Below are 12,140 nucleotides of genomic sequence, written 5' to 3'. Positions count from 1 at the left end.
TGAGGGATGCTAATGATTAACAAGGTTCATTATTACTGGTGTATGCTGATATTTCAGCACTTTGAAGATGAAAAATCTTGGCTTTTCATCATAATGATTAAACTGCTATCTCTGTCCACTTCAAAATCCTTTAAATAAAAGATCATTTATTAGTAATAAAGGATTAAACTTCCTGGGAATCTTAATGCAAAGACATCTTAATTTTCATTGCTTAATAAAGCAAACGTGGATTCTCAGATTTCTATCACTTTTTTTTTTTTGGCTAGAATTTCTCTCAAGGTCTCTTTACAACTAATTTCAGCTGGTAGCTAATTCACCTTATTATTGCACCTTCACAAGTGCATCCTCCAACCAAACACTGCATAAACTTAATATGCTGGGTCATCTTTGTTAAAAACATTCCAAGTTTGATGATTTCTTGATTTATTGAAGCAAAATTTGCTTACAGAGAAAGATTCCAGGTTTGAGATGAATTTACCCAGGAATCTTTTGCATTAGTAAAGAAAAGTGATGGTACTTGGTTTCTTTTTTGCCAGGTAGCTGCCTTTGACTGAAGATATATTTTACCTCCGAGAATGAAGTGCAAAGACGGGATGAACCTCATTTGTGTTTGATAGCAAAAAAAAGAGAACCATTTTCTTACTCTTCTCCAAGAGTTTAACCTGTAATCTGGTTTATGAGTTTGAGACATAGATACCTTAGTGGACAAGTATGTTTCTTCTGCTCTGTATGAGCTAAAGACAGTGGGATGTTGCACCCATGGATGTGGAAGCACCAGAAAACAGGTTTTGCCCTCCTGTAGTAAAGCAAACCCTTGGGGTTAATGACTTGAGGACAGTAACAGTGCTTTGTATGATCTGAGGCTCCCTCCTTCCCCTTGGACTCCTTGCTTCTGCTTGGTGCTGTGGAAGGAAAGCTGAAACATATGTGGAATTTCACATGGACTTTGCTGCTATTTGAGGTCTTCCTATTGGAATTAAAAGCATGGTGATTAAAATTTCATTATGCACTTCCAAGAAAAATGCTCCCTGTTTAGTAAAATAATTAAAAGCCTGCATGGTCTCTGCAGTAAGTGGCTATGGAGGGATGAATGGGAGTGCTGTAGGAGAAGTGTACTTGCTTTAATCAGCATTACATTAACCAAGTGGGATCCAGGCAGGAGAACTGCTAAAATCTATCATTCAGTAAGGCTGCACCATTTCCAGACTCCTCGGGAGTGCTCCATGATAATTTTGCATTTCAGACACACTGTGGTTGGGTCACATCAGAGTAAATCTAAGCCATATTCCTCCCCAGGGTGCTTATATAATTCAAAATAAATAAAAACTTCCTACATCAGAGTATACTACATCAGAATACCACCCCTCTGTCAGCCTTCAAGGTATTTCTGTCAGCCTCTGTGCTACTTTAAGCTCCTATATAGGTGGCAAGTGCTCATCTTGGCACTGAACTCAGTGACACAAATGCTGCATTTCAGCAGCAAACGAGGCTGAAAGGGAGAGCAAGGGAGCTATGGCACTCACTCCTCTGTACAGAGTGTATTTTCAGATTTTTTTTTTATCCATCCACCCCTAAAGCCCTCTCTGCTCCTGCAAATGCATACAGGCTACTCTGAGTATTTGTATGTGATGGCCACTAAAAATACACTGATGGCTTCTAGGAGACTCAAGTCAGCAACAAGTGCTACCATGAGCAGCAACTTAAAAGTGTCTAAAAATGCATGGAAGTGGGAGAGGTTTGTCATTCAACTCAAAGGCTCCCAGTAGTTCCTGCATATTGTGCTGAGGCTACCTAGATTATACCTTGCCAAACTGCAGTATTCAGCTGCCTGTTTCCTAACTTTTCATATTGTTATATCCAAATTAATGGCACACAGCATGTTCCAGGGCTTGTGCACTGAACTGCTTGTAGCTGCAGTTGTTCACCCCAAAAGCTTCTTCCCCACTGGAGCTGCTTCCAAACATCCTACAGCTGCTACTGGGACAGCAAATAGAACAATGAATTTCTTGTGCACAAACTTTATGACATGGATCTCCAGAAGAGAAATACAGAAGGACCCAAATTCCAACAATGGCTTCTGGAAGCTGCTGTAAGATGCACTCAATTTACTTGTAGAAACTCTACACATTCTTTCTGCAGCTGAAAAACCTTCAGCTGTTTTTATAATCATGCCCTGCTTGGCTTACAAACTGGACACAAAACTTCAAAGATCTCTGCATTTGATCCAGCAATTTCTCTTAAGCAATCTAACGATTTAATTTTGGTTGCATGTATGAGGAGTCCCACTGAAATAATCTCTATAAAGTAAAACAAATCCTTAAGTGCAGCAATGCACAACAGTGTCAGAACCAGGCCCAGGAAGGCGATATTTCAGATGCCAGGTCTGAAACCTCTGGGGAGGGTTTTGGTGTATGTTTTCTTGTGTGGTGGCATCTTCCTATTTATTATTTTGGGCGACAAGGCATGTTCTCCTCTGCACTCTCCTCAGTGCTTGGCAAGGTTTACATTTCCTCAGGGTCTTTTTCTAGCCATGTTCTCCTGTCACAACCTACAATTTTTGTTTTGAGCTTAGTAGCAAAATGCACAGTAATTGGACTGCAGCAGCATATGATGAAGATTTTAGGTCTGCTTCACCTCTCTGTCACCAAGACCTCTGCATGACCCTGCTTCCACAATCTCTGCCTTCCCTGCTTTTACTGGCTCTTGTGGGCTGTTAATCACATATTGTTTCTCTGACTCTAATTAGGGGGAGTCTAAACTGGGTTATTTATTCCAATAGTTTCTGGAAACTGTGGGTATAATATGCCCTGTACAATAACAGAGATATTACTCTGAAATCAAGGTCCATAGACAGATTTGTGGAGGGGATTTTCCTTAGGGATTTTAGAGCAAGGTCTGTGATATTTATTGCAGGAATATTTTTGTGCAATTTGACTGAAAGGGGAGGACATTTTCCAGAAAGAACATTTGTGTAATATATGGAACACTTTTTTATTATTAGGAAGGGAGAATTTCGAATTCGACAACTATTTTCCCTGCTGCCCCTGGCTAAGTTCCCACTACTGGCATAAGTCATGATAGCAAAATGCCACCTCTCTTAGCTATAGAGGAGAGTTGCTTGCTTGCTTGGGAAGAATTCAACAGCTTTGGATGGAAAGTTCTTTATCTTTTCTTTCAATAGTGCTACTTCTAATGGCTTTGCAGCTCTCCAAATAAATGAAGCTGTAAGTCTCATTTCTAAGCTCAACAGTACGCATGCATTTTTCAAAACTTAGGTCTTAAGCAGGAATTTTACAATTTTGTAGAATGCCCCAAATTCATCTTGGTCCTCTCGTGCCTGTGACCTGGGGTAGGTGCTTTTTTTCCTCCCCTAAGGCATCTCCAGGCCAGGCTGTGTGTCTTTATTGCACCTGGGATATTCACATGATGTTTCTCTGAGCTGCAGAGCTGTGCAGGCATGGGCCATGCTCACCTAGAAGGTGAGCAGCTGGAGAGAGAAGGATTTTAGATGGTGATCAGCTATATGATGGCATGTATATGACACTAGAGAACTGATAAACATCCAAAGATTTTACAAACATCGGTTAATTTTCTGGAGCGTAAACAAGTATCTTTCTTCACTCAGTTTGTCTGAACAATTTCCTTTACCTTTCAACCTTTACTGCTCATAGCAGAAGTCCTTCCCTTACAGTGAATTTGCAAAATTTGGTATTTCTGGAGAAAGTGTTACTGTAGCCTGTTCTTTGAGGAAACAAAAACTTTCAAGTCAATGATTTGAAAGCCCAAAAACATTCATTTACATCTTACTTCTAGCCATTCTCCTTATCCCACTGCTTGTTTCTCCTGACAACCCTCTTGTACTTTTGCAGTGAACACTTATTTATGCAGATCAAAATTCTGTATTCATAAATTACTCCAGAACAGCCCCATTTCAGTATGTGTTTTCTGTCTAATGCAGCCAAAAGCTTTGAGATACACTCAAGACTGTCGTTCATGGCAGGAGCCTGGCTTAGTATTCAGCCAGTGCACTCTAGTCACAAGGTATTTATTCAGTCAGTGCTCTTAATCAGTCCAATGTCTGAAATAGATTAACAGATCTAAAGTTATTAAAGACACCAGTACCAACCTTAAGAATATTTATGAATTCTTCAGATCATCTTCTTAACTCCAGATTAAATATTTGCTATTTTCAAGCACTTTCTAAAATTATCTTCATTGTAGGTATTTGGGTTGCTTTTGGTATGACCCCCATTTTCTTTTGCCATCAAAGATAATCATGCAGAGAAAGAAATATGTTCACTAATCATAGCTTGTTTTTCCTTTTTATTGCTAATCAAAATTTTTCACTTTTTTGAGAAGTATCCCAGTGTAGAGTCAATGAGGGATTTATACCATGCTGTCCCCATTTCAGTGTGTGGGAAAAGAATAAGGTGAACAGTGTGCAAAGACACCACATGCTGATTGATTTTGCATAAATAATTTGGTGAATGTTTGTGGAAATGGAGCTGATCAGCAAAAATCAGCCTAATTTGCCAGGTCCTATCACTGCAGAACAGGGCTAAGCTTACTGGGAAAAAATATTCACAGAATTTCTCACTACCTAAATTCTGTTTCTCACACTCACACTTAAAATAGATTTACATTGGAAGATGTCTGTGCTAGAATCAAATTGCCTCCGGTTCTTCACAGAAAATACAAAAGGCCATGTAATTTTTATGTCAAATTTGTCATCTTTCAGCTGTCCTGCCCCATTGACATGGCATATCAAAAATGCTCATCACTGAGAGATTTCAGTGGCAAAGCATTTTATAATTGCTAATGAATTCAAAACAAAAAGTGCATGGAGGCTGATCATTCTTGCTTGCTCTGACCCTTCAAACTTTCATATTTCTAATAATTCCTTATCAGAAAACCAGGGTTTTCCAAACATAACTGGTCCTTTTTAGATCATATAAGTCAAATGTAACGCAGAGTTTTCTATTCTGTCTTTCTGTACCTCAGAATCTTCCCACTGAGCACTTTTCAAATTAAGATCTCTCTACAATAGTTTGTTTACTTGACACAAGCACTTTTTAAGAAATGTCCTATGTGTTTGGTAAAATACCTGTGTAAAAAGGTTTGTAGGTGAGACAGACAGAATGTTGTATGTATGTTAAGAAATGAAAATGAAAATTCAGAAGTCAGTGAGTTTTCTTTCTATAACTTATCTTGGGATACACTTTAATAGTACTTTTAAAATACAATATTTTTTACAGGAAATGTTACAGGAAGCTAAGAAAACTTCCCTTTTTTCTTTGTGTCCATTGTTAATATGTATGACAAATTGCAACCTTCTCTTTCTCCCTCTCCCAGAAGAAATCCCTCTGCTTCAGAAATCCATTTATACTTGGACAAGAAGAGTAGCTTAAAGCTTAGGAGAAAATGAATTAGGTGATCTGAAACATTTAGAGTAAAAAGGTTTTTCCAGAGGACACATGCATTTTTAAAAAGTTTCTTTAGGTATTATGGAGAAGAATATTTTGTTTTGTTTTCCTTTAGAATACAGATCATATTAATGCTGCCATTCTTTACAGACACAAGCAAAAATCCATTATGTGCAAGTAAAGTAAGTGTATGATTAGAGTCAAATAGTTCTCTGGTCTGAACATTAAAAATATCTACAACTGATTGGGGTGTAACCCTGGCACACAGCTCCCTCAGTTCCAGGTAGTGCATAGCCATAGCTCTATCTCATTGACTCAAACTACATTATTACATGAATGCATTATTACCATTCAGGTGAATTATTGATCCATAGAATTTCTGTCCTTTGTAACTCATTCTTAAACTAGGTCATTGAAGTGCTGTGATTACAGAATATTATTGTTCTAGACTGATCTGTTGTTGCTCCTATAAATTACTGGTCTGATTTTCTGAAGTTGATTTTTTCCCCTTTTTTGGTGAATTTCATTTTTGACCTTATTTTGTTTCAAGTTATTGGGTTTATGTAATTTTGTCATCATAGCAACATCGTACGTGATTAAAGAGATGAAGTGTTTCTAAAGGACCAAGAAAAAAACAGTTAAAAAAAGAACCACTTTCCCTTTGATCAGCAACCCATAGAAACCTGCTGGCTTCTTTCAGACTTTATAGCTCTTTTAATTAACTTAGTACTGGCTTTGCTATTACACAGAACTAAACCACTGTAAGAATGTTAAGGCGATAATAAACATCTCATTTAAATCCACTAAAGAGAGAAAAAAGTAATTTACAGCAAGATCTCTGTCCTTAGTTTACCCTTTTGTGTCAAACATTTGGAGAACATCTGGGAACTGACACAGTTTTTCTTAGGACATAAAGGAGTCCCTCTGGAGGAAGCGGGCTCACTTAGTGAGTGAGATGAGAAACATCCATTCTTTGCTGCCTAAAATATGTCTAAGAAGCTGAGATCAGTATCAGCTTGAAAAATTTTTTTAATTTCCATTTCCTTCTTTCAGTGACTGCAACCCCCAGTTTTGGAATTATAGCAACCTTCTAATTTTTTATTAATTTTTTATCTTTTTCAGCTGAAGCTTCTATGCACTGATGGCTTTTAATCCATGGATTTCCACAAAGAAGGAAAATTTGACTCAATAAAAATTCATTCTGACTGAAAAAATGGTATTATGTCTATGGTATGGAAGAAAAAGAGATCTCATTATTTTAACAAGTTTCATGGTTACCTTTAGGCAAAGAAGGGATGAGTTTAGAGAGGGCTTAGGAAAGAATATTGGAAACAATCCAGAAATCTAGAAAGCCTGTTTCCCACAGCAAGAGATTTAAGAAATTCAATTTATTTATTTTTTAAATAGTAGTTTGAGAGATGATTTGATCAAGTGTGGCAAGTATCTCCATGAATAAACAATTGCAGGTGCTGTAGAGATTGCTCATCCAGTGATGATAAGCAAGAGGTGAAAATGATCATGTTGCAAATGGAAAAAAAATGGGAATTTCTGGCCATGATTGTACCAAAACTCAAATGGAGGGGATAGAATCTGGGTTGCTTAATACCCATAAATCCTGAATAGGTATACTTATCAAAATTATTCTCTAACTTTGTCAGATTTTGCAGACATAATGCAGTAGAGTGGACTGTTTGATAAGCCCTTCATGTCCTGTCAATGCCTGCTACTACAAAACTGGCCTGAACTAAATTTTTCATCTCAGATGATAATACTTAAATTTAAAATACACATTCCAAATGAATTTGATAGGCAATGATCTTTAAAGTGCATTAGATGCTTTTTCCATTAATAACTTAATTTTGATTTTTCAGTGGCTAAGTTAAGCTTACTATTCAATCTTTATACCCAGATTTGTAACAAGGAAGTTGTACAGGGTGCACACCTAGGCCTAGCTGCAGGTCTGCACATTCAGCAGTGTCCATCCCAAATCCTGCATTCATTCATCCCAATCTGGGACAATTTCATTTCTCTGGCTAGTCTTGTCCTAGGAGCTTGGAAACACTGAATGTTCTAGCTAGGGCATAGTCCTTGTAATTAGAGAGTGGAAAATTGCTCTGCAATTGCACAGGAACTCTTACATGATATCTGCTGTGGGAAGCTGAGAACTTGCTGAAAAGGATGAGTTTTCCACTGAGGGACAAAGATCCTTTGGGGATTGAGCCTCCTGGTTAATGACTACAGAGAGATCCCTTTGGCAGGCACTAGGCAGTGCCCCTTTGGGGAAGCAGCACGAGGGATAAGAAGGCACCTTAGAATGTGGCATTTATTGCACAGCTCCTTGAAAGCCTGAACCCCTTCAAGATTTTCAGTGAATTCTGTGAAACCTTCTCTTAATTATGAGTTGTGCTAATCCACCCAGGAACAACAGAAATCCTGTATGATTTGTCACTATTATCAGCTAACCAAAGCCGTTTCAATATTGGACTGAATCAATCCAGAGGACTGAAAAGACTTGCAAAAAAATGTGTAAATTTCAACAATGGATAAATTAGAGGTAACTGTGAGCTGTTTCTGGATATTCTTTGAACAGGAGAAATAGCTGAACCCATTAAGACCAATTCCTTGCAAAATAACTTTTTCAGTCTTCGTCATGAAACACCATACACAGACTAATTGTCTGTTCTTAAACCTGGTCCCTAATGCAAGGAGTTTTTCAGGAATGTGGCAGGTTGTTGCTTTACCCTCACCCCTCTGTCACTAGCCCCAGAAGTCTCATTGCAGAAATGTTGTGCTTTTCTGTGCTGTGTTAATAGCTGTCACTGTTGCTAACCTAAAAGTACTGCTGTACTTGGCACTTTCATCTCTTCCATCTTGCTTGCCAATAGCCCCAAACTGCTTGCTGAGGTGGAGAAAGAATTGAATTAATCCAAGCTCCATGATGAGGCACATACCTGGATTCTACTACAAAATTTATTTGGAGTTCTTTCTCTTGCTGCTTGCTGTTGTTTCAAGAAAGGTTGAAATTCTGATGCTGATGGTGCTTATGGGCTGTTGTCTGAACAACATTTTACTGTTCAGAACTGAAAAGGAAAATAGCTCTTTTCAAAATGCGATGTGGGTGCCATGATTATTTCCCTCCAGCAGCTTCATTCCATTGAAATAGTGATGAACTTATCAAAACATTGGCTCAGAGTTCTTGCTTGTATATGTTGTCTCACAAAATGTAGTAATTCAATGCACAAGAGAATAAAACAATGAGATTAACTGTACGTCTTTGTGTGTCTTTAGCTGTTTACAATTATGAGGAAAATAGAGCAAAAATAGATTAAATTCTGTGTACTTTGTAGGAGTTTGGTATCTCACAGGACCCCTTTTAATGTCTTCAGTTCTGTGACTTTGGACTAATACAGTGGCTTTCAAATTCAAGTCCACCCTGTGCTTCCAAACTGTCATTGACTGAATTGGCAGTCTTCATCTTTTTTATTTCAATGGATCATTTGATCAAAACAAACAAGTTGCAAACCCAAAAGTTTTTAGCTTATGTATTTGTTAGGAAGTAAAAATTTTACATGTCCTATTTCTGCATTGGCAACATGATTTGTACAAGTCTCCAGAATGCTTCATTGACTCCAACCCACTTCATTGTCCGCTGGGTATGAAATAAAACCAGAAGAAAAATGGCATTTACTGTCACCTTTTCACTTCAAGGGCCTATTGTGCATCCCCAATATCTCTGAAGACATGGCAATGCATTACAAGGCCATCCATCACAAGCATCAAATCACTGATGGTGTTACCCAGAAGATTTTCATACCACAGAGATTGCCTCTAAAGTATGAACTTCGTGCTCTTGGTGATAAGAAAGCGCAATGGAATGACCGTGGATTTTATCTGAGGGAAACAGAAACGGAAAGGAGTGGTAGGCTGCCACTCCTGCAACATTTGATGTTTGGTCTCGGTGGCTCAGCCATGTGGGTTCATGGGAGAAGTTTCCAGAGCTGGGACTGTTTTGACATCCTAAGAATGACTGGAATATTCAAGAATATTCACTCGCTGTTCACACAGGTTAAAGCGGAAGAGGAAGAAAAAGAGTTTCACTGAGAAGATGCAGCCAACAACAGGAAGGCCATTTCCACTCCATACACCTTGTTAGTTAGAGCTTTGCATCCAACTTGCTTTTGGCAACTACAAAATACATAATAAAATTAATAACAGTTCATTGCCTCCAGCTGCTCACAAGAAACAGATGCAGTTGTGAACCTATTTAGTCAGCATTTCTTCCTTCCCAGTTATACCTCTTCTTGAGCAGGGAATATTTGAATAATGAATTGTGTATTTGACTATGAAATAGGACAGATATAAATAAAATTATTCTCCTTAACTGCTGCATTTTACTAAGAAGCAGTTTTACAGCTAAGCACGGGATTGTGAGGAATGTGCAGTTTTGGCTTCGTTCATTTGGGACATTTCGTCTCAGTTGCATCCAGTGTGAGATAAATGTGCAGAGCAAGGAGAGTTCTTTGCCCTGACATGAAATGGCTGATCTCACCCTCCATCTTGGGCATACTCTTGGATTTTGTCACCTACTTGAATCTTTCTTTTTCCTTTACAGATGAGAGAAAATAGCATACCCATACCTGTAACCCCTCTGCCAAGGCATCTATAGAAATTTTTGTTTGAAATGTTGCAGATCCCATTTTCTGAAATGTGTTGCGACTCAGGCATACATCCACTGCAGAAAGATTTCAAGGGAAATCACATGAGTTTCCAAGACTATTAGAAACATGATTTACATGTCCTATATAATTCAGGGTAAAATATTTCCCCTTGCTCATAAGTATCTCATTCTGTCTGAAAGGAGGAGCCAGCAAAAGAGGAATTTTTCCATTTACCACTGACTTTCGTATAAGGATAGCCAAATCATCTTGGTAAATGAAGCCTTGGATAAACACTTTGCAAGATTTCAGAACTCCTGTATAACCCAAGTGACAGAAAATTGAGAGGTTATTCAGATAGTCAATTACAGCTTAAATGAAAAACAGGCTGGAAGCATTCATAATTTAGAAGAAACTTGTAAGTCCCAAAAGAAAGAAAAGAGAAACTATTTTAGGTACATTTCTACTTCAAATTAAACAGTCATATAATGGCTAGAACTATGCCTGCAGCTTACATCACAAAAAAAATTAAATGAAATAATAATAGCAAAAAATGACAGTAACACATTTAGACAGCCTTATTTAAAGAACCAGGGGACTGGAAACAAATGGTTACAGCTAGAGATATAAATAGTCCAGGTAAAAGATAAAGATAATAATGAAATATGAAACACCAGGTTAGGAAGAACTGTAAGTGGCAGCACCAAAGGCTTTTATTCTGCAGCCCCCCATGTCTGTCCAAAGAGGTGCCTGAGAAGGTTGGCATCACTGTGCTCTCACAAAGGAATCCCCTGAAGTTAAGCATGTTAAGTGTCTGGCTCCTCCCCTGCCCTGCCACTTTCTACAATCCTTCTCCTTCAGGGAGCACCTCAGGGAATCCATCTTGGCCATCGTCTTTCATGGAGATTTTGGGAATTTTTAATCAGATGTGATTTCTTTGAAACTGACCAAAAGGTTCAGACAATGTTTTGGAGGCAGGAGAGACACAGGCACTCAGGTAGTGATTAAATACATCCAATTACCTTGGGAATACAGGTAAAAAGTAATGTCCCAATGAAGAATTTCATTTAAAAGCTGCTTTTCTTTCATATGCTCTGTGATTCTTTGAGCTTCTCAGTCTTGGTTATGAGAAGGAACCTCATCAGTGTACACAAATATCCAGAGAGGAGGTGCCAAAAGGAGGGATACAGGCTCTTCTCAATGGTGCTGAGCATTAGGACAAGAGGCAATGGGCAGAAACTGAACTTCCCCAGGAAGTGGATGGGCACAGGAAGTTCCAGCTGAACATGAGGAAGAACTTCTTTAATGTGTGGCTGATTGCACATGAGAACAGATTGCACGAGAAATTGTGGAGTCTCCCTCACTGGGGATATTCAAGAACCATCTGGACACAATCCTGTGAAATGTGCTCTGGGATGACCCTGCTTGAGCAGGAGGTTGGATCAGGTGCCCCACTGACATCCCTTCCAACCTGACTGGTTCTGTGATTCTGTGAGTTTTAGAAACAATCTAGAGCTAGGAAAGTAAGAATTGTGAGGCTGATGAATCTGTGATTCACAGATTCATCTTACAGTCACTCATACATTTAATTCTTTCATTACCTTGCCTTTTTCTTAAGATACTCAAGCTGACTTCTGCTGAGAAGGACACTTTTTCCAAATTTGCTAACATCTACATTTCAGGGTTGGCAACACTGCACGTTTTTGAGAATCTTGCCATTTAGTGTGGCAGAGAGAATGTTTTCTGCACTGGAAGAATGATTCCAAAAATGGGGAGAGCGTGTTACATCAAGCCAGTGTTATACTAGTCACAGATTTAGCATTGAGCAAGATTGAGAGATAAAATAACTTGCTAATAAGAAAACACAAATTTGCTGCTATGAAATAAAGTTTAAAAAAATATAGCAAAATTATTGAGTTCATGCTTAATATAAGAAACTTTCTGTGCTGCTCCAGTGTTGTCATGGCTTTGCAGGTCAGCCTGCACTAGCCTCTGCACCCTGCCCTGGGCTTGCTAGGTGCTAGGAAGCTTCCAGAACTGTGTCTTTCCTGCTCCCAGCTGA

Source organism: Serinus canaria, chromosome 1 (assembly GCF_022539315.1).
Source record: "Serinus canaria isolate serCan28SL12 chromosome 1, serCan2020, whole genome shotgun sequence".
NCBI classification, from domain to species: domain Eukaryota; kingdom Metazoa; phylum Chordata; class Aves; order Passeriformes; family Fringillidae; genus Serinus; species Serinus canaria.
The sequence above is the reverse complement of the archived record's forward strand: the minus strand, read 5'-3'. Positions refer to the sequence as shown.